General features: G+C 36.2%; 1 long non-coding RNA gene across 1 annotated transcript; it reads right to left on the minus strand.

Annotated features, from left to right (window-relative positions):
- Positions 1 to 1,890: 1,890 nt before the first annotated feature.
- On the minus strand, positions 1,891 to 3,282 carry LOC102806863 (uncharacterized). Its single transcript, XR_014926654.1, has 3 exons — positions 3,182 to 3,282; positions 2,926 to 2,996; positions 1,891 to 1,957 (listed from the first exon to the last, which is right to left on the minus strand). It is a non-coding gene; the product is annotated as an uncharacterized LOC102806863 (long non-coding RNA).
- Positions 3,283 to 23,650: the final 20,368 nt, after the last annotated feature.

The raw sequence follows: 23,650 nt of genomic DNA on the forward strand, positions 1-23,650 counted from the left end.
CGGCCAACAAATAGTGTTAAATAGTCTCCCGCGAACCTCGCCGCCAATATTCCTAAAGGTCAAACAAAAGCACACAACCATAATATGTCAAATCATACTAATTTTAATAATACAATCAGCATAAACCATTAACAAGAGTAATATAAATTACACACCGGTCAGCAATATATTACACTAATAATAATGAGGTCAATACATGTCATGTACATAATAGCCTACTGTTTGTAAATGTGTGTGTATAATAACTTTTATAAAAATAGGATTAGAAAGTAATAAGGTCACAAGACCAGTTAGTACACAGGCAATACTGTCAGCTCCCTGCTAGTAATTCCACACACAAAACTGATATCCTTATTTGTAGACATTAACTGTGTACCTGTCAAAAGGCTACACGAGATGAAAGTTCAGTCATTGAACAGTTACAATAATTGCAATTCACAAAGAAAAATGATATATGGAACACAAAGTACCAAAATATCAAGACGTAATATCAAGTATTTGCGAAAGAGTGAAAATATCGGTAATATATGACATCCAACTTTATCCCAACGTTTTCACGCTTCAACATTCCAGGAAACATTCCACTTTCAATTGACTTGCTTAAGATAGTGGATAAAGAAATTAGTTCAGCACAGTCCTTGAGTAGAACATCTGATGCATTATCTTAGCCAAAATGCGTTTCGTGGATTGAAAGACACTAAGTAATGTATGAATGTCAATGGAGAAGATTACTATTTTGCTATAAACACGTTAATTAGCGCCAGGTTCTTCATAGAAGTCATATGCCCACTTTCCGTGCGTAACCTTTATTTAAAATACAGAAAAATTACGTTTTATTTAATTATGACTAGAGGCGAAGTAGAGATAGAAGTCCAAGAACGGATATTAATTTGAATAATTGGAAAAATCATTCTGCTTACGGATACGTAATTTATTAAAGTGTTCCATGTTTGCTTATACGGAAAAAATAAATTAAACGTTTCATTCTAGGCGAGCGCCGCCATATTGGATAACGCGGTTCACAACAATCACAAATATTTGAAACTTTTTGAAAAGAAAGTCAAGTCAAGGCCTAGAAAATTTTATATGAGTCTGATTATTTGTTTCTGAGATTTGGGTGACGAAATAATCCGTTGCAGAAGAAGTAAAGACAACAATAACAATAGCACTTTAAGCCACTTAATTGGAACAATAGCTACACCATTACATACAATGGGCATTGTTACATTATTCAAGACATGGTGAATGTAGTATTATAGTTATGGTGGGAATATTTAGCCTGGTGTATTATATAGATATTGGTTTAATGACAAGCTTGTAGTTTAAAAACTGTAAAGTTTGTGAATTGATTAATCTCAAAATTGTATGTGAAAAAAGGTTATATAAACAAGACTTACTGTTGCATATAATACTAGTAACATTCCATTTACCATGACTCCCACATGTTGTATCCATCGATGTGACAGCTTCATACCCATTAACGCATGTGTATGTGCACCGACTGCCATACTTTGCACCATTTGAGCATGATGACAATTCAGTATTTGACACAGATGGTGGTATGTCACACGTAATAACTGTAAATAACGAACAAATCATATTGTGTTTAATATGTTGGTGGAACATCAATCGTAATTCTTGCATTGAATGATTGGATAGCTACCAACTGATAACATAGTATACATTCAATCATGGGTTAATGTATATATATATATCATGTGAAAAGAGAAAATACGGTGATAAATAACCACTACTATGTTACATTGATTAACATTAAGGTTCTCACCTGTACAATTGATTATGCTTGGATTCCACTGTCTGTTCAGTCCACAAGTTGTGACCAATGACGACTCCGCTGTATAACCACGAATACATGTATATATACACAAACTGCCATGATTCATATCATCCGTGCACGATTTCAGTTGAGCATTTATCACAGATTGGGTATCACATGCTGGAAATAAACAATGATAAAGGCTTAAAGAATGAATGCGTGCATTTACTGTCTGGACACATAAGTGAAACAGGCGTGTGGTGAAGGCGGCATTTAGTACTGACTATTGCACTGGTGGCTGATACTGCCGGAGTTGATAACTATACCAAGCATAAATGTTGTTGAACCTAGTAGTTCATGTGTTCAGTGAGCATCCTTGTTTTATTTATATATGCATATAATTGTAATGAACTATATTGGTGCCCATCAGTCTAAATTATTTCTTCGTTACACAATTCGTTCATTTTAAATTGCACCCTTATTGAAAGTATAGGTTTTCACTATGAACCAGTTATTTAGCGAAGCATACACACCATCTCCTAATTGCTCACAATTAGTGTATATCATATGAGAGTATAGTTTTCTGCAACAAACAAGTTATACAATTATGTATCCTTGCTTCATCAACTTAGTGTAAACAGCTAGATATCATCATCGTCAATCACATGATATAGTTTGTTCAGATTAGACAGGCAGCAATGCTAACAATATCATTTATTACAGAGTACTGTGGGAATGAAAACAAATTCCTCCAGAAATTTGTACACTTCTACAACATAGATAAAAGTCACGAAACGCGATAATGGTTTAGTTCAACGAATGTACTGAATAATGTCTGATATATATGACAGGAAACTCAAATTGTTAACAATCATACGGTACTACCTGGGCGACAATAATGATATTCTCTAATTCAAAAATGTCTGTGTTGTTAGATTGAACATTAAGGTAACGCATCGGATGTGTTCTTGTATTTGTATTTGGAAATGAGAGATTGGCCAGCTCGTGTATATACAGAACTATTATCCACATAATTCTTGTGAATGACGATTTTGTAATAACTGTTAATATTTTTCATTTTGTATAGCAAAATGATCTAGATATTTCTGCATTATTATCAGTGTAAGTAGTTTAAAATTACGACTCACGGTAATACTCGCACACATAATTCCTTGTTAATGTGCATGGACAGTCATTCCATTTAAAATCATATTCATAACTGCAACAACAATATAAGAATAATAACGCTATTCAATAATAATAATAATAATAATAATAATAATAATAATAATAATAATAATGGTATTCAACTGTGCATTCCATGCCAAAATCTGAAACAACACTATAATATCAAACCATTTATCTTCAGACAATAAAATAAAAATCTTATATATTAATATTTACCTCATCTCAACACAATTTTCTCTGCCACTACCATCGCTAGGTTCACCATCACGCCAATTTGTATACGTTGCATCGCGCCCCGTCACATACTTGTATGTTCCTTCATTGTATAAATCATTTACACCGATCCACACATTGCCTATAAAATATTTTCGAAGGTACCTTGGAATAATTACTGAGCCAAAAACAACTGATAAGCAACAAAATATTATGTATCGGAATTATCCAAAAAATAATTGTATTTGAAGTATTCAGACGCATTCAAGAAAAAAATTACATGAAAACGGCATCTTATTGATGGAATGTACTATAAACTTTTATATGGTGAAGTCGAAATAACATATAATGTCACGTAAGTTGGTTAAAATTCAGCTTATCCGAAGAGAGGCAATGTAATCTCACACAAATAAACAACTCAAGTTAAATCTATGTGTGTAAACGTTTCAAAGATTAGCTGAATTCAATATGTATTCACCACCACTCGTAATCCTAATATTTACATCTCTTTTGTCCAAGTGAGTGCAAACAATTCATATTTCTTTTGCTACTAGCTACTAATTATTCATTTTGTCCATCAGTATAAAATAAACATCTGTTACACAAATTATTGTATTATTGTATGCCCAGCTTGCTAATATTGACTATCTATCTTTGTGTTCAAAGACACTAACAACGGAGATAATATGGAACGTGTTACGTATCATATCCATTTGCCATTTACGATGCCACGGCGATGCAGGCGGGCACCCTTAGGGTGCTTTCATGCTCGCTACGGTAAATAATAAACAAGCTATTCATTTTCACTCAACGGTTCCTACGAACTGATGACATCACTAAATTACTAGTGCCATAAATGCTACTACTGGTAATAAATTGATACAATTCATCGTTTCGTGGGAATTCTTTCTATTTCTAAAACTTCGTTTGAAAGCGACACTTGGGAAAAGCAAAGCTCAGTTCATCGCCTGCTATGTGAATTCACATCTGCGATTGGATAAGAACCCAGTTAGATTGCGAAGTTTTTTACCATGGATTGTTTTCTGCATATGGACCCGGGATCAATCTTTTTTCGGTGAGATAGTGATAGACACTGAATACTCTATTTTCCCGATTGCTTTCTCCTTCGATTATGGTTTGCATTCCATTGTATTTTGTTGCATATACACTTATTTCTTATCCCCTATTACGTATTCATTCGTATATTCAGTTATGATCTATTTTCATTTATTTTTGCCAGTTGTTTCGTCGGTAGAAATAAAATCTTGAAGATCAAGTTCTGGTTGAGCTACTATTTCTTATTACCCACTATATTAACCACTTCGTGTGCTCCTATACTTCAATGAAGACTTCTAACGTTGTAGTTGGACAGACTCTATTTATTTTTTAATGTATACTAACTTAACATGTAATACGACGAAGGCATGTGAATATCAATTAAATTAAACGCAGTACTATGGCACAGGTGCTCGTCTGTAACAGGAAATAAACAGACCACCAGACTATAGTTGAAATCTGTAAAGTTCTTTTTTAATCCAATAAGCATTTTGGTACTCATCTGTCAGAAATACCTGTTAGATTATAAAATGCGAACAAGACTTAATTTCACACACAGATTTATTGAAGTGTAATATGATTATCCAGCGCAAGAGGAATTAAGGCCGCCAGTACTTGTTAATAATAATATTTGATCTAGCAATGGTGTGGCTAGCACCTTTCTACTATAGATGTACAACCATTCCAATGCAATGTTTGGCTACAAGGCAGATCTTTCTTCCCCATCCACCTTCCCTTCACAGTATATTTGGCTCACTTTGTTATAACTTTTATCTATTTTGTGTAGCTATTCATGCGTTTTTTGTATCCAAACTGAATTTCCTTCGCTAAGGATATGGTAGTATGGTCAAAAAGCAGTCGGTCATCTTTGATCTGATTATGGAACAATGGTAATGAACATGTATTACTATATTTATGATGTGTGTGTCAAACATGAATGAAACAAAACAGCCTGTAAGGCATTTCATCACGGTGTGGAGGTGTTTAATCACTTTTATAATTTTATTTAATGTATTTCCTGGAAACCTATGTGGATGTACTGAATCACTGTTCTCTCATAGGGGGTGTTTAGAGTCATGTGGTTATCAATTTGGATGCAACCGCGTTTTGGATGCTTGAAATCGAATAAATGCGTTCCTGTATAGGGTTGCGTTTTAATCAAGTTTAATTAAGTTAATTAAAGAAAACTTGAATATCCCGTGACTGAACATAGAAATATTTGCAAAGCTTAGGTTTAGTATCGTGGGAAGGTATGGTACAATTATATTAATATTAATATTAATATAAACTGAACCATATCCCTTGATACAAAACATAAGCTACGCAAACGTATTAATAATCGAATTAACTATTAATATAAATTATGTTTTCCGAGGAATATGAAAATGGTCCTCGGAAGGTGTGTATGTCCTCGGAAGTTGGTATACCTGTGTATTTTGGTCCTCGGAACATATAGCACTGCAAGTACACGTTTTCGTAATTTCTCTCTAAGCCCATGCTAACGAGCTGTGCGTGAATACGTATTGACTTGTTTAAAATGGGAATGACCTGGTCGCTTACTAAATCAGTTCAGTTCTCCGCTCATATCTATACACTAAACATACTTTCAAATATGTTATTACATTATCGGTTATTTTGTGTTACATTATCGTTTTTTGTTGTTGTTGTTGTTGTTAAATTATTGGTTGCTAATTGTTACATTATCGGTATTTATTACATTATCAGGTCCAACACAACTCACTGGCTTGAAAAACATAGCCGTAGCCGTAGTTTTTGTTGTTGTTGTTGTTGTTGTTGTTAAATTATTGGTTGCTAATTGTTACATTATCGGTATTTATTACATTATCAGGTCCAACACAACCCACTGGCTTGAAAAACATAGCCGTAGCCGTAGTTTATGTTTTGCAAATTACGAGATCTTTAACAAAAATAGCAGATGATTAGTGTCGCGTGATGAACACTAAATTTGCACAGCTGTAAAGTGACATTGTGTCACACGCAACGTAATATTACCGTAATTGGTATAGTACAGGTGTGATGGTTCAAATACCAAAATGGCAACAGTAACAGAAAGACTTCCCTGGCGGCGATGATAAAATACGAACACGGAGCCAACAGATGAGGTTTCAACTGGTACTGGTATTATTATACTCTGCAAACATCAAGTACAATAGCGCGGTAAAACTCCACTACTCCAATAACTAGATACTTAAACTCCAATACAATTCAACAAGATCTCCGATCTGAACTCAGTGCTGAACAACTCCCCTATATATACTCCCACTGTCTATAAATAGACCATTACATCAGCATACATAATGAGTCTGGAACTTACTACCAATTTCTAGAATGTTCCATTACCTTCTAATGCCTCCTACAGTGTTCTATTACCTATTCAACCAGTTTCTAAACAAAATCTAGAATATTCCACCCAGACACAGTACGATTCTAGAACATCCTCAGTGACACGGAAGTAGTAAATAAGTCGTATGCGACACATTGAGAGAAATTAAAATGTGTCAAACTATTTCCTAGATTACTTTTTCAACGTGTAGTAGTTAAGTTGGGGCAATGCGACTAAAACTGAATCTAGGAATTCAGCACTCAACTTTTTAAAACATGGTGCATGAATACATCTGCTGAGACGCATTCAAGTTAACAGACTACCGAACTACGAGGAAACAGCTTCTTATCACAAACATAATTGCGCAATTTATTTGTTTTCAGGAAAAGTTATATTTTATAAATGAACATGTCACACATCTTTGATACAGACACGTTTTTAAAAAGCTTGAACCCTATATAATTAATAAATATGTAATTTACCGAGTCTTTTTGTAGCCATTTAGTCACAATCGGAAGATGAAAACAACTATTCAAATTAAAGCCGCAAGCGGCGTCACAGGGACCCAAGCTATCAAACATATATTCCATAAATAGTGAGGTCACTAGATTGCCATTAGGGTAGTTTGAATGACCTGTGCCATGATGTCGTATGCAGTTGATTCCTTGTATTTACTTGGTTTGATTATCGAGATATGGTTTTCAGAATATATAATGAGCCATTTGTTTATGCATGATACTGAGGTTATGATCTCTTATGTTAGTTACATCTTCCGTTTTATTATTTCATTATGGCACTGGTTGCATGTCCTGTTGCTAGTTATTTTGAAGATTCGGCTGGGCTTTCTTGCCAGGAATCCCAGGGCGTGACCCTGAGCCGACCGTCATCCCACGCCTCACTATCATTGTGAGCAAGGAGGACTGTCAGGAGCGAATTCTATGCCCAGTTCGAGCTCTGAGCTGGTACTGCGATCGCACCAAGGTGTCTAGGGGAAATGAGAAGCGCATGTTTGTCTGTTATGGGCAGGGCAAACTGAGCCACCCTGCTTCGAATATCATCATTCGGTTGTGGATTGTTGATACGGTCGTGGAAGCATATAAGTTAACTGCTTCTTTATTGGTTTGTTTGGAACGCCACCAAGTGAAGGCACACAAGGTGCACAGTGTAACTAACTCATTGGCTTTGATGTCTGGAGCCTCGCTGGAGCAGGTGCTTCGAGCAGGGTTCTGGAGATCTCAGAATGTCTTCATTAACTATTACATGATAGACCTCCAAGCGCTGCAGGAGAGTTTCTATAGGTTGGGTTCAGTGGTGACGGGTCAGACTGTGTTCGCTGACCCAGCCCGCACCACCAAGGGGCCCTATGCACGAAAGCGTTAGCACGATAGTGTCTTCAGCCGAAATTAGCCTCTTTTGCTTGACACTACCGGTTTTGTTCAGTGCTATCGAACCCTAGTATTATACTGTTTCGATGCATTAAAATTGTCGACCGGCTTTAGTAAGCCTCCCTAAATTGTGGGGGGTCTACCCTTGAGGCACCCGTTCCCTGAAGAGTCGCTTAAGTGGTTTTATCCTGGGACTAGACTCCTTGTTGGGGAGTAACTTTAGATTTCTCAGTTTTTTTACCTTCCTTTTTGGTGTTGTACAAACCCGTTTGTTTACCTAATCATACATACCAGAAAGTCTGTGGAAACCGCGCACCTCAACACAAGCTTCCAGTTGGTGCAGCGGAAACGTTTGTGAGAATGTCAGATCAGGCCTCTTATGCATGATCACCCTGCGGGGTGACCCTGAGGAGGGGCCTTTTTTCTATAGGGAATGCTACCCTAAGGTGTTCTTTGTGAACAGGGTATATTCCCTAATAGTTTCCGATCGGGGCTGTAATCTGTAGTCAAGCCTACGAGTAATAAATGTAATTTATTATTTCCACGGACTTTCTGGTAGGTGATGTAGTAAACTGTAACTCCAATCGGACCAATATAACACACATAACTGCTTAGTTGATTGGAGCATTCAGAAGAAACAAATGCCCAAACTTTTGGTTAATTTTGCATAAAATCCAAGATTGCGGCCAAATCATGTGAATGATCTGAAATCTGTTTCAGCTTCCTGAAAGAGTTCGATATAGAGATGTAGTTTAACAAACTAGAAGATAATCGACTAAGTGTGGCATGAGTAAAAAACTGCTTCCTGTTTAGAAGAAATCCAAAATGGCTGCTAAACCATGTGAACAAATTTTCCAAACTTAAATGTGCTTCATATCTAGACGCCAAATATTATATATGAGAGCATTTTGCTTGGAGGTTCAGAAAAAGAAGCTTTTCAAGTGTTTTTTGTCTTTTTTAAAAGAAAACAGACCGCTAAAGTTGTTATTGTTTATATCTGTTGCTCATGAGTTGCAATATATGCCATAACAAATTCAGATCACCTCGACCCTCAGAAAGTGGTGAAATAGCCACCGTTTTAATTTCAATCCAATATGGCTGCCGAACCAATTGTCCAATCAAAATTCTGAGTTGGGTGCAGCAGTTCACATTAGGGACTATCAGTATAGAGCATTATCAGACCATTCCGTTCAGCGGTTTTCTCAAACGGCTTTACGAAAAAAGTTACGATGGACAGAAGAAGAAGAATGAGCTGGTTGTTAAGTTGTTATTGCTAGTCTTTTGTACATTGCAATTTTCATTCATATTTGCATGTACCAGTGCATTTTTGATTCGTAGCTTACCTATATCTTGAGACAGCAAATCTTTCACATCTGAATTATCCTGATGAGAACGGATCACTGCTAGATGAGCATTCCTAGACTCACAATCGTCTCTTGCCTGATACCATGTGCGCTGCTTTTGTATAACCTTATATCGGTCTTTCAACAAAATTGAGTGAAAAAATAGTTTTATTATTCATTGTCAGAAACGCTACGATACATTTTCATCTTGCAGAACTGATATGACACTATAATTATTGTCATAGAATTGTTGAGATCAAATCGTAACTCAAATGTTTTCCAGTGATAGCTTTTAGTCCGGCTCATATAGTATATGTATTGACTGATATAACTGGCTTTCGAAGTTGCAATCAGTTAAATTTGTGTATTGGGTTTGAGTAGTAATATTCTCAAGAGCGAATATTCGGGCATTTTCACGTTTGGCAACTATCTCCGGTAAAAACAAAGACCGAAAACGCTCAGAAACTGTACTTTGGCTTGTTGCTGAGACTCTGCTGAACAGTGTCCTATAAATTCGGTTGCTTAGAATTGTCTTACAGTTAAGTTTATGCAGTTTAATCAACATTACAGTGGTACGCGTCTAAGTAACATAAAACGATCTGTGAGGTAGCCTCCGCCCCGATAATAACAATAAACACAGTCTTTGCATAAACAATGTATACACTCTACTATAGAAGGCCGAGCGTTTCAATACATTTGTGTTTGTATTAGTAAAATCCAATTTGTATTAGTAATACAAATTAGCATTTGTTTCTTGTTTTTGGAAATGTGCAGTTGTATTCGTAATTTTTTTATTTGTATTCATAAATTGCATTTGTAAAATATGTAATAAGTGAGTATATAGGGCATTACTTTGTTAGTAAACAACCATTTGTGTTCATGGCGGCAAGTGTCAGTTCGCTTTGAGTGCTTTGCCAAACCATCGGCTTATAATTCCATGGCCAAGCAAAAAAATGTCTTTATGGAACGGTGGTTCGTCTGTCAGAGTGCGCGATAGTGCCGGTGTACAAACCAGACCCACAACGGTGCGACCCTTTTTGTAAATTAGAGGGTACATATCTCTGTACGCCACCCCGTGGCATTGGTTGAAAAACAAAATAAATACTCGGATTTAGACCAACAAAATACCTCCCACCGAAGATTACACGCTATTGATTACTCGACTGCAACTTGACTTCGTATTTTAATTCTATAATGATATCATGGTTATCACACACACTTTTCCGACTATAGTATGAAGATATAGATGTAGGTTCGTGGACACTTGGAAGTGAAATTGTTTGTTATTATCCAAATAGTCTTGGCTATAGACTTAAAATTTCGCAGCATTGTGAGTATTGGAATATAAAAGTGGATTTTAAAATATATGAATGCTTAGCAAGGCTGTACATAATTAATCAAAAAGAAACGTGGTGCAGAAAAGTAATGACGTAATCATATTATGCACTAATTTAACTTTTTACAAAACAATAATAGGTTTAAATTTGGAACTGTTACAGTCATTTTAATTGAGCATTAACACACTTCTTACTATGAATGGTTTTCAGTTTACCAGGAAAGTTCAAGTCTAATTAGCTCTCACAATTGTTGTTTATTTGAAATGAAACTTTACACAACTTGTACCAGTTGTTAATTAACAATGGTCGTCTAGGCCTATATATAGTATGTTTTGTTTTCATATTACAAATTTGTCAAAACGAACTAAGATAATGCACGTTTTATGAAAGTGACGTTAATCGTCCAAAAAATGGATATTCCATTACGACGACATGCCAAAATCCATCATACACCGACGCTTGCTGATGGTCAATCGTCAGATAAAAAAAATAAAATTAAAATATTTACAATACGAGGGAAACGGGCGTAAAATCGTCCGCGGAGTCAAAACCTTCCGTGAAAACTGTCATGGCGTAGTGTTATAACTTCCACTAGGGGGGGGGCGAAACAATGGATTACGTAAAGCCGATGAGATGTCCATACAGCTATATAGACATAGCGATCACCATTGGATGGGTTGAGTATAAATTTACCTTTCCTCAAACCTTTAACAATAATTCTTTGTATGACGTAGTTTTTCGCGATTTCCGGTGAAATGGGCCATGTAGTGTTAGACGGCCAGATTGAAATAGGCCGTAACATTTTTCTATACAGCGGCTATTTGCAGTTTTTACTACTCAATCGCTCAAACGCCGGTGACAAAAAATCGAAATGGAAGGAAAACTGTTGTAAACGAGACAGGTTTCATTCAACTACAGACGAGACAATAGACTGGCGCAGTCGGGCGATTAATTTGATTTTAATTTTAGTTGAAATAAAATTAAAAAAATTCGCGAAATGGAGGTGTTAGTGCGAAATCACCCCGACTGGTTTATTCTGCATGGTCCTCTATCGACACTGCAGGAACCCGTTGATTTTTCAACGGGTAATTATGTTAATTCTAATTGACAATCATCTAAGCCAATCACAACGTTTCTTCAACTGACCTCTGATCGAGAAGATTTCGGCTAATTGTAGCAGCCGATTATTTTTTTTTTAATTCTACTAGTACGAATTACTTGTTTATACATTGTGATGAATTAGAAACGACGACTACGACAAACTCGAATTTCAATGTGCCGCCGTGTTGGGTCTGCAGTGTGACCTTTACTATGCTGACCTCATTATGCACGTATTTCCGCGCCCACCTCATTATAATATGTGATTCATGAATATTTAATAGCATTGAATTTCCTGCACAATAAACCAGTCGGGGTGATTTCGCACTAACACCTCCATTTCGCGATTTGTTTTATTTTATTTAAACTACAAAAACAAATTACTAGTAATCGCCCGACTGTGCCAGTCTAACGAGACAATAACAATTAAACGAACTCTAAACTCTCGGAAATACCTCATTAATAGAGCGCCTTAGTATCAGAGGTCGCCGAGCATGGCCGTACAACTTACTTTGCGACAGATGCATGCTAGCTGACAAGGGGGTTTCCGATTGAGGTAACCAATATCGCACCGAAGAGTGCGTGATTTTCCCGCGGTGTTTAAAAACAGCATGTCGTTGCCGATTTTTCTGCAATTTCCAGAGTAATTTTAATTAACCAAGCATTTTACCTTTGTGTATTTTTGCCGCTGAAACGTCTTGAGGTGGGTAAAAATGGTCGAGGACAGGAAGTTACACATTGCCAGACATTGTTTGTACACATTAAAACTGAACACGCACCCAACGCTTATAATAGTAGCCTTCCGTTATGATTTATAAATTGTAATTACGAAACTATTCAGTAAATTTATTGACATGGTAATAAAAATTAGCAACAGGAAACAGTGTGTTGATCAAGGAGAGAATTTTATAGCATATGTCTTTCACGGGTTTCTTTATCAGATCACAGGTTAGTCACAAATACCAACGTCACGAAGTTTATTCTATAGCTTTAACAAATACAGGTCGGTATAAACATATTTATGAGATGGTTGGTGATAAACCGAAGACTTGTTCACTATTGCGGATGTCACTTCCTTCGTCAATTGAATCATAATATTTTCATATAAGCGTCATTATAAACTGTAGTTTATACTACTCTTTTGTACTTACTTATACTTATATTTGTGCCTATTATTCTAAGCATGGTGCTTACTTTCGACAATGAACCGTTTTCGTAAACCACGGGTCCGGATGTATAAAAGGAAAGATGGTCGCCAGTTTTCAGTATGCAAATGACACTCAAGTGTGAAACGTCGCTTCGGGGTGCTCCGCAAAAACACTCCTTTCGCGCAATCTTAAAGTCTGTGGTGCTTTATTTTAATGTTGTACACAAACATGAATATATCCGCGATACAATTTCGATGTTAATTTACAAGTTCGGAGCGATGTGTGGGTAAGTTTATATAATTACGGAGTTGATGATGTAAGTGATATCACGGAGCTAATAAGAAATGATATGCCGTGAGATGTTTGTCCGGTCACTTCAAGGGCATCGTCGGCGCTCCACGAAGTGGTCCGGCCCGAACGAGTGCTGTGGTGTGCACGAAATGGGGGGGGGGGTGCGTAAACATTCCAATAACTTCCTTAGTGTATGTGCGCAAAAAAGACGTTCGCGGTTACAGGGCTTGTAGACTTATTTTTTCAGTGGAAATAGAGGTAAACTAGGTCAGTTACGAGGAGGGAAAATGGATGGTTTTCACCCCACTGTCAATGACAGGACGAACCAAGCAGTTGGTACTGCCCTAGATTAGTTTATTGGCGGATGTGACGGGTCTGTCTGGTCATGATGATGGCGGGGTTCGTACGAGGGGCTCGTCAACAAATAACTCCGATCCCCGACAATATGCTTCGAATATGCGAACGTCTCTCAGGGTACTGGATATGCCGTGCCACACAGCCGTATCACGAAGTTTTATTTTCTTTTTTAATTTGTTGGAGCCTTTTTTCACGTTGCATAACGTCATTATTGCGCATGCCTAGCTGACAAGACACGTTATGGCACACGTTGTACTGTGCGATACTATACATTGTGTATATGTCATTCAAATAAACCACAATTTTCGTTACAAGCACGGAACTGAATAAGGAGATCTATGATGCAAGTGAGAAAACAGCTTTAAGAAGAATGAGGGGCCCCGAAAGCGTTGATCGCGATTCAAGAAGTCCTTTAAAATCGAATTATGGCATAATGCATGATGTTAGAGCTTACGAAATTGTGGTATTGTGGTATTCTCATGACGCACTGGTAAAATCCCTGGGATTGCGGAGCCGCGCTTTATAAGTGCTTTGTAGGTCTTTACTACCCGCGTTTAGTCGTTTCTATGTTCTACGAAATGACCGTTTATTTGGAGAGGGTTCTTTCATTGAAAACATGTTTGCGGAGTTTACAATTTCTTCCAAACTATTCAATAACTACTACATACGATTCTATTTAACAATGTCCAATGTGTTTTTTTTTCTCAAACATTGTTCACATTATTTACAAAAATTAAACTCACCTGTCGCGTTGACATTCTCAAAGCTGCACATCAATGCCAAAACCACTGCAGACCAACAAGTAGGAAACATCATTGCTGAAACAATTGCGTCAGATTTGGAGAATATACCAACTTCTTTCTTGTTTTGGAATTGTGTGAAACTCTCTGTACTGTTTAGAGTGTGTGAAATTAAGTACTGTTTAGTGGTCTCGCCAAATCCAAATTGTGCCACAGAAGAACGAGTCACGTGATGCATGGGAAGGAATGTTGCAATGGTGGTAGCACTACCGGATATGATCTAAGGTTAATGTGAAACGAAATGGCTATGTAATGACGTAATCGGTCTAAAATAACAGGTGACTTAGAAACACGTCATGGGACAGTTCGAGTTTGAATGTGCCGTTAATCACGCCATATCCCACAGCAATTTCTCCTATAGGTTTTAGCGCTTTACGCAACAGTAAATCTGCCACAGACAGCCTTCAATTATGTGGCCAATCGCCTCACTATACACAGCTATTTTTCAACAACTTGAAGTGTCTTACCTGTAAACTTACTACAAAACGAAAACAAAGTTGTATGTGACAACATAACTATTTATTGATGTATAACTTCTGTTGAAACGTAAATAAAAGTAAATATTATCGGCAACTATGTTGTGCGAGGTAACCTCACTGCGGGAAACAACGTCTTGTGTATGTATCTAGTTGGGAAAAAAATATTAAACACTTATTTCACTCAATTAATTCTCCTACAATTCTTGTTTGTCTAGTTTTCCGGGGATTAATGTGAAAATATTTCTGGCTTGAACGGATTCGAATTGCGTTTGTCTAACAGCCATAGAGCTCAATGCATTTTGTTAGATTATATCGAGAGCAGCCAAATGCCATTCGCGAAGCGATCTCTATAGATAATATGTGCATATATAGAAGAGTGTGGAATAAATCTATATACCCTAAAAGTTTGATTGCGTGACGAAACAGCTCATTAATTCATGATAAAAAGTCATTGGATGTTGACAACGAACTGAAAATAGTGCTTTGAGTCATTTTGATCAGCCAGGCTCCACCATGAATCCCGCTCAACTCGCGCATGAACTAACAACTTGGCTTCCGTAGTTCACGTGCTCCGGCATTCGGCTAACTCGTCCTTACTGCCACTATGTTTGGGCTACGGAAAGTAAAATATGAGCTTCTAAATTTGAAAACAGACAGAATCTACAAACAACGCATACGCTTTCGTCGGATACTAAAACATTACAATGTTTTGGTGGGCGCCTTTGTAAGTAGTACCTCTGTGACGCATCGACCAATCAACGACGAGCGTTGAGAAAGATATATTTTAAAAACTGCAAAGAACAAAACACTCAGGGTGCAAGGCGAGTTCACCAAAATGTCTCTTTTTTTGCTTGAGTGTGAAAGTACATAGTTTAGTGACTAACTCTTATTTTTTTAAATATTAGAATTTCTTTTATTTGGGAAGGCTCTTCTTTAAAAATAAAACAATTGCAATGAATTAATTTTAATATTTTATTTTAATAGTTCTGCCGCTATATGTTGAGGTCAGTGCACTGTATTGATTCATTAATTAAAGCATCACTTGATGTTCACTGCTTCTAATATTAGATCTATTTAATTCTTTTAAAGAATAATTAACTCAATAATAATTAGAATAATCACTCAACAATAATTAGAATTAGTGGTTGGTCAAAAGTCAGTCAGTTGGTCAATGAGTCAGGTGCATCTATTGGCTAAGCTTGTACATAGATGCAAATGAGTATAGGAACCATTAATGCTGTAGGGTGTATTCAGTCGTTGGATAATTATAAAAGACTTTTAGGAAAGCAAAATGTGGGAGGTGAATCACTCGCCTTCCAAGGACAAATGACGATACTGATGCCGACAAAATAAGTTAACGAGAACGTTGAGCATGTTAATCTTGTTTTTGCGACATATCACGTTGATACTAAAAACAATACATCATTTTTCAGCAAATAAAAACCCTTATTTGTCCAGCAAACAGTATTCACTTGATGAAATACATAACTGAAGAAATGTGATACCACAATAAACTCCGTAATACAATTTATGCTACAGGTTTTATTATATTTAAGGTGTATTCTTGCTCATTAGTGTTTCTGAAAACAACTGGCACATGCATGTGTTATCACCTAAATTGTCATCTAACTGTAAGGCCGTCGCTGATTGGATGCTGAGCTGGAATGACAATTTTTGGTTTCGAATACTACAGGAAAGTGTTCTATGTTCTTCGTGTAATTAGGTGTTCGTATTTAAGGGATTTTTCCACACAAAAACGACGAATTCGGTCGAATTTTGTTATCGGTTGGCTTAATAATACCCCCAACAGATCGTATTTCTGTGAAAGATTGGCATTTTTGTCCTGATTTATAGGAATCTGAAAAACGCGTTTCACAACTTTTCTCTTATTTAATTTTATGCCGCATTCAAGATATATTGTAAATATCGCAATTATTTTATTATCACGCGTGCGCCAGCTGACTGTGGCTGGGACGACGTCAGGTATCGATCTACCCTAAAATCGTCGTACAGCGCACATTCGTTGAATTGTCGTATAAACAATTAATGTATCCCATCCCTATGGGGTGAGATTAGTGCCAAAATTAAATATTTTCTCATTATTTCTTCATGATTATTTTATTTAATCATTATTTTATAATTACATCATTGTTGTGTAATTATTATGCCATTATTATTTTATTGTATTTACATTACTTTATCATTATTAATTGTGTTATTATTATACCATTATTGTGTCATTATTTCCTTGTGTTTACATTATTATATCATTATTGTGAAATTATTATACCATTATTGTTTCATTATTTCATTGTGTTTACATTATTATATCATTATTGTGAAATTATTATACCATTATTGTTTCATTATTTCATTGTGTTTACATTACTATATCATTATTGTGAAATTATTATACCATTATTGTTTCATTATTTCATTGTGTTTACATTACTATATCATTATTGTGAAATTATTATACCATTATTGTTTCATTATTTCATTGTGTTTACATTACTATATCATTATTGTGAAATTATTATACCATTATTGTTTCATTATTTCATTGTGTTTACATTATTATATCATTATTGTTAAATTATTATACAATTATTGTGTCATTATTTCATTGTGTTTACATTATTATATCATTATTGTGAAATTATTATACAATTATTGTTTCATTATTTCATTGTGTTTACATTACTATATCATTATTGTGAAATTATTATACCATTATTGTTTCATTATTTCATTGTGTTTACATTACTATATCATTATTGTGAAATTATTATACCATTATTGTTTCATTATTTCATTGTGTTTACATTACTATATCATTTTTGTGAAATTATTATACCATTATTGTTTCATTATTTCATTGTGTTTACATTATTATATCATTATTGTTAAATTATTATACAATTATTGTGTCATTATTTCATTGTGTTTACATTATTATATCATTATTGTGAAATTATTATACCATTATTGTTTCATTATTTTATCATTATTGTGAATTTTATTCGCCATTATTATTTCATTATTCTTTCGTTATTTTATCATTAATAAATAAACAACCCCCTAAGCTAGCACCAAAATGATTACCACATTCAGGCAGCCCGCTGGATAAGTTTAAACGCAATATTTATTTATTTTCCCTTGATAACCTTATGTAACCTTCAACAAATCCATGATATGAAATTCATGCTGAAAAATATGAAGTATTTGCCAACCCGTAAAATGAAAGACACAAAATAAGGATGCCTAAAGGGTCTACCCTGTCATGGCCGCTGGCGGGAGAGAACGTGTTAATGTGAGCTCTGATGCCGACTCAGATAGCATCAGAGATGCCTGCAATTATTTAAGAAGCGCTAGTGACATTTTACAGAGATCAGTTGCTATTCAAGAAGCGCCATATGTCACATGGATGTCCATCGTGACAGAGATAGGGCGCAGTCTCAAGCAAGACAGTTGTCGACAGCGTCACCGCGTGATGATGCGCGTACTGCGTTCGGTGTGTCTCCGCCATTAGATATAAGCAGCACCATCAGAGACGAAATGAGAAGAACCTTTGGAAGACGTCGTTATGGGGAAGTTTCACGTTCATTTTCAAGCACCAGAAGATGTGGTACGAGAAGACGTGGTGCAGTTCGTCATGGTCAGGGCAACATCAACTTATCTCCGAGTCGTCCAACATGGTCACATGTATGGATAGCCCTCGCGTCTACTGATCAGCATTGGTCGCCAAGTCCAGAAGATAAACGATTACTGATCAAAGCGGGATTGGGGGAAAGAAAATTACGCATGCCTATTGGATTGGATAGTGCTGAAGTTGTGAAGTTTTTGGTTGAAGCATATCCAAAATTAGAATTTGCTGGTGGATTTGAAATATGCAGAGTGTCGCAAGGTTCGAGATCACTCACTGTAATGACTTGCCCACCAGAGGGGTACTCTCAAGAATATATTGCGTTTGAAGCAGGTCAAGCCAGGCTATTTATTAGACCAGTGCAGCATGATCTGGACGTAACTCCAATCTTAAAACCAAATGAAGTTGTGGAATCCATTGAGGTAAGGTTATTTGATATTTACAAAGAAAAAAACCTCTACTACATCCTTAAACCCATCATTTCACTTGTGCAAGTTATCAATTTAGAACCTATTAAAATTAAAGCCCTGCAATCTGTAATTTTTAAGAATGGAAAATGTTCACTTAGGCTGTGGGCCGAGGGGAATAGCAGGTATTTCTGGTACCTCACAGTGTGTCCAGACATATACTAGTGCCCGAGTAAGGCCATGCAATATGTGTTTTATAACGCACGACACGTTCATAATGTACTGTACTGTGACATTGCATCCCATTCAAGTCTCATCTCGTAGATAGCGAGACTGATGCTACGACCTTCTGACATGACATAGTCGGTTTGTAATAAAACAATAAAACATGTACATGTGTATTACCACATTCATAGGGAACAAATGTGTAATACATTAAAAATGTAGAGAAAATTTAGTTATTGTAATCCATCATATCGTGAGCAGCTATTTTTTCATCCACCTGGACATCCCAGTATCCTAGTTACCTCGGGCCTGTGCATTTGCATTTTTCTGATTTGGAACGCTTATGCGAGATTGAAACGGGATCTTGGTATCATGTCACCGTAGTTGCAAAGCCTAAGTAATGTACCTCTGGTATTGTACATGTATTTATACTAGTAATAATATAAAAGAAAGGTTGTAGATAATGCTAGTGTAACCCAGGTCCACTTTTTACATTATTAGTCCCCGTTCGGACGCAGTCCGAAAACGGGGACTTATGTTTTGCCCTGTGTGCGTCCGTCCGTCCGTCCGTGCGTCCGTGATCACCTGTATCTCGAACATGCATGGACCGATTAAGTTCAAACTTCACTCATACATCACACATTATATGGGACATATGCACATGCATTTTTTTCATGATCCGATTAACGATAGCCGAATAGCGGCCATTTTAAGGCCGAAAATGCATCAAAATCGCACATTTTCACCATTCCGGACCCGGATCTCAGTTATGCATGGACGGATTTTGTTCAAATTTGGTACATACATTAAACATAATAGAACCTTGATGCACGTCATTTTTTTTTGGATCGGGTTCGAAATGGCCGACTGGCGGCCATTTTGTTTTAAAGAATTCAGTTCTGGATCCGTATCTGAGACATGCTTGGATTGATCGAGTTCAAACTTCACACACACAAGGTACATCATGTCACAAATATGTATGTGCATTTGTTTCATGATCTCATTAACGATAGCCAAATGGCGGCCACTTTAAGGCCGAAAATGCATTGAAATCGCACATTTTCACCATTCCGGACCCGGATCTCAGTTATGCATGGACGGATTTCATTCAAATTTGGTACATACATTAAACATAATAGGACCTTGATGCACGTCATTTTTTTTTCGGATCAAGTTCGAAATAGCCGACTGGCGGCCATTTTGTTTTAAAGAATTCAGTTCTGGATCCGTATCTGAGACATGTCTGGATTGATCAAGTTCAAACTTCACACACACAAGGTACATCATGTCACAAATATGTATGTGCATTTGTTTCATGATCTCATTAACGATAGCCAAATGGGGGCCGCTTTAAGGCCGAAAATGCATTGAAATCGCACATTTTCACCATTCCGGACCCAGATCTCAGTTATGCATGGACGGATTTCATTCAAATTTGGTACATACATTAAACATAATAGGACCTTGATGCACATCATTTTTTTTTTCGGATCAAGTTCGAAATAGCCGACTGGCGGCCATTTTGTTTTAAAGAATTCAGTTCTGGATCCGTATCTGAGACATGTCTGGATTGATCAAGTTCAATCTTCACACACACAAGGTACATCATGTCACAAATATGTATGTGCATTTGTTTCATGATCTCATTAACGATAGCCAAATGGGGGGCCGCTTTAAGGCCGAAAATGCATTGAAATTGCACATTTTCACCATTCCGGACCCGTATCTCAGTTATGCATGGATGGATTTTGTTCAAATTTGGTACATACATTAAACATAATAGGACCTTGATGCACGTCTTTTTTTTTCGGATCAAGTTCGAAATGGCTGACTGGCGGCCATTTTGTTAAAGAATTCAGTTCTGGATCCGTATCCAAGACATGTCTGGATTGATCAAGTTCAAACTTCACACACACATGGTACATCATGTCACAAATAGATATGTGCATTTGTTTCATGATCTGCTTAACAATAGCGGAATGATGGCCATTTTAAGGCCGAAAATGCATCAAAATCACGTATTTTCACAATTCCAGAACCGGATCTCAGTCATGCATGGATGGATTTTGTTCAGATTTAGCACAATGTGTTGTACATATGCAGGTGCATTTCGGTCATGATCTGCTTTGAATGTATATGTCACTCAAATATGAACGGAACGAGGACGTGTCATTGACAATGACTTGTGTAAATTTAGTATTTAGATAGTTTGTTTTTATAGTCTGTACCTTTTTGTGAGCAGGTAAATTTATTTCAACATATCTGCATTATGCACAATTTTTAGATGTGGGTATATCGCCCTCTATAGTTGGAAATATGTAGATGGAGTTGGAAGACAGGGAATTTGGGTTTTTCTGTGAACCATTTTTAATCACATAAAGTTGTTCAATTTTGGGTTATTTTTGTATTTTGAACATTGAGTTGTCATTTGAAATCTATCAGGTCAAAAGCAGGGGGATTGGCACAAGAGGGTGCCATTTGATCTGAATGGAACGTTTCAATGTCAGTCATTCATAGCTCTGTCATCACATTTTAATGAAACTTTGTACATACATCCTCTAGGACTATGCAGAGACCTGATTAGTTTTGGAGTAAATAATTGTGCATATTAATTACCTAATTTGCATAGTTAATTCATTTTCAGCATTCCACTGATATCTCAAGTACTAATCATCACATTTCAATGAATCTAGGACTATGCAGAGACCCAATTAGTTCTTGGTATATATTATATGCACCTAATTTTCAACTTTTACACTGATATCCCAAGCACTAATCATCAATTTTCTCAATGAAACCTCGTACATAGATGCTCTAGTACAATAGACAGACCTAATTAATTTTTGGTTGAAATATGTACATATTAATCACATAATTTTGCATAATTAACCTATTGTAAGCTTTTACATTGATATCTAAAATACAAATTCCATTTCAATGTAACTTGATACAAAGATGCTCTAGGACAATGTACAAATCTGATTAGTTTGGGGTTAAAATCTATTAATTCCCTAATTACCTATAATAATTCATAATTTGTTGGTTCTAATCACAATTCTAATAAAACTTGGTACATGGTATGTTACATTGCACAGACCTTATTAGTTTTACACTCAAATCTGTTCATATTAATTTCCTGATTTGCATAATCAGTTTTCAGCTTTTCATTAATATCTCAAGTTAAGGTAATTTAGAATTGTGTCTCCAATACTCTCAGCACACAGGAGTTCTTTCTATGTTTTCTTTGATTAATCCTGTTAATAGTAACCCTTAACATAGTAATCATGGCAACAATAATAAATGTTTTTTGTTACTATTCGTATATTATTTTTAGGCAATTAATAACACTCCAACAGTAGCATGTAGCACCTGTGGCATCCAGGTACCATACTCTACTATACGAGAACACATTGATGGTTGTGCTGGTCTTAATGATCTTGATTGTGATGATTTGAAGTAAGTATATTGAACACTATGGAATTTTTGGTTGTGACATCTGATTTTAATACATTCCCAGATACCTGGGATGGTCCTCTGTCAGGTTTGTTCATTTCATGACATCCCATGCTAATATTTTTGTCATATTTGGTCAAAAATTATTTTCTCAACAGCCTACTGTCTGATTGCTTCGAAATTTGGCATGAATATTCTTGACATGAACTACACTCAGTCTTATTAATTTCATGACACTATTTACAAGGGTCTATTTTTAGCTCATCGCTCCATGACACCGACCGTCTGTTTCCCTGGTACTTTTGCCGAATTATTTGGTTATTATGTTTTTTGCTCTGCTGTCAACAAAGTTGACACAGTGGAGCTGTTCATATTACTGAATATCCATCGCCGTCTGTCGTCTGTCATTGTCAAATACAATTTTAACTTCTTCTGCGATATTTTCGACTTCTTGCAAAAAACGGCAAGTCATATTGCTTTGATATTACATATATAGGTACTACCGAGTACTACATGTGGACCTTTCTCAGATTTGTTCATTTCGTGATGATATCTTTAATTCTCTAATTTTGATGAATATTTTTGTCATTTTTGGTAAAAGTGGGATTTTCGAGTTCTTGTTAAAAATCACAAGTCTGATTGCTTTGATACTATACATTTAGTTCATTTTCTAATGATATCTTCAGTTCGTAATTGAAATGTGCATTGCCAGCAGTGGAGCTATCTCAACTGACAGGCTGCTTGTTGCTATTTTTCAATAATTATATCCTTCTTTTATTACACATTTACAGCACATCCACACACAATGACAATTTTCCAAATTCATATGCACCATTGTCAACACAGAGTAATGACTCATCAGCTGCTTTGACACCAAGTAATAGCTCAACCCCACCAAGGGTACCAAGTAGTAATTCAACTCATCCAGTGGCACCGTGTACTGTTAACATCTTAATCCCGTCAGTGGCACCAAGTAGTGATTCAACACCTGCATCTGTATGGAATGATAATATGTCTACATTTGCACCAAGTAATATATCAACATCTTCAGCTGGCCTATTATCAATCATGGATAAGTAAGTATAATCACCATCTGTATTATC

This window comes from Saccoglossus kowalevskii, chromosome 16, assembly GCF_978046115.1.
Source record: "Saccoglossus kowalevskii chromosome 16, keSacKowa6.1, whole genome shotgun sequence".
NCBI classification, from domain to species: Eukaryota; Metazoa; Hemichordata; class Enteropneusta; family Harrimaniidae; genus Saccoglossus; species Saccoglossus kowalevskii.